At 48.3% G+C, this 1323-nt stretch overlaps 1 protein-coding gene across 1 annotated transcript in view; it reads right to left on the bottom strand.

The window, feature by feature from the left end:
• LOC119417219 (ladderlectin) overlaps window positions 1-1323 on the bottom strand; it is a 32394-nt gene that overhangs the window by 15069 nt on the left and 16002 nt on the right. The gene's annotated exons all lie outside the window — the stretch shown is intronic.

Below are 1323 nucleotides of genomic sequence, written 5' to 3'. Positions count from 1 at the left end.
GCCTGGGGAGCTGCAGCAGCCATGTAGGCCTGGGGAGCTACACCTGTCGTGAAACCCTAGGGAGCTGCATCTGTTGTGGAGGCCGTGGGTTCTGCAGCAGTCATGGAGCCCTGGGGAGCTGCAGTTGTCATGGAGGCCTGGGGAGCTGTAGCTGTTGTGAAATCCAGCAGGTCTGTAGCTGACATGGAGACCTGGGGAGCTGCAGCTGTTGTGAAGGCCTGGGCAGCTGCATCAGTCATGAAACCCTGGGGACCTGCTGTTGTCATGAAGGCCTTTGTGGTCGTGGAGGCCTCTGTGGTCGTGGAGGCATATGTGGCCATGGAAGTATCTGTGGTCATGGAAGCCTCTGTTGTCGTGGGAGCCTCTGTGGTCAAGGAAGACTCTGTGGTCAAGGAAGCCTTTGTGGTCGAGGAAGCCTTTGTGGTCGAGGAAGCCTTTGTAACTGCATCAGGCAATGAGACCTCTGTGGCTGCAGTGGGCGATAAGACCTCTGAAAACTCGGGACCCCCTGGGCTGAGGTGTGGGATCCTCAGCAGGTTCTAAGTCTTCTGCAGTCTTAAGTAGACCTTGTAAGGGAGTCTAAGGAGAGAAATGCCCCTATGATTGGAGCACACCTTCCAGTCCTACTTTTTGACAAGGGGAACCACAACCCCAGTCTGTCTATCCAGCAGCACTGCCCCCCAATGCTCAGACTATCAAAGGCCTGTCAATCAAGACAGTTCTACAACATCCAGAGCCTTGAGGAACAGACTAATTCCCAGACGAACCTTGACTCAGGTTCTTCCATGGAAGACATGGTGATGGGATTGCAACTGTCCTCAAAGTATTCCTGTCACAGCCAGACAACATCACTGGTCGAGGTGTCCATGGACTGTGTATATTCATTCAACCTTTATTTAGCCAGGTAATCCCATAGAGCCTCGATGACTCATTTACAAGAGAGACCTGGTATATATGTGTGCACCATGCACTATTATTTTACTTTATTACTTTATAAGATGTTCCTGTTCTCCTATTGTTATTATGGTCTTACAATGTGCTCATGATCCTTTCTCTATCTTATAATCATTTTTGATGTGACTATCAGTGAGGAGACAACAGAGAGGTCTTATTTTTTGTTTGTTTTGATTATGTTTGAGACTTTTGAATGTAATGGTAGACACAGTGATTTATCCCCAGTAAGAATCCTTGAGAAATGTTTACCTCCAGCCTCACACCCACACACACACAATGAGTTCCTACAAAACAAACCTTTTCTTAACAAGAAGACAGAACCAGATGAACCGAGGCAGAGCGAGCATTGGGACTTTCTGTACTTTTAAC

The sequence above is a fragment of the Nematolebias whitei genome, chromosome 11 (assembly GCF_014905685.2).
Source record: "Nematolebias whitei isolate Nwh7 chromosome 11, NemWhi1, whole genome shotgun sequence".
Taxonomy (NCBI): domain Eukaryota; kingdom Metazoa; phylum Chordata; class Actinopteri; order Cyprinodontiformes; family Rivulidae; genus Nematolebias; species Nematolebias whitei.
The sequence above is the reverse complement of the archived record's forward strand: the minus strand, read 5'-3'. Positions and strand labels throughout refer to the sequence as shown.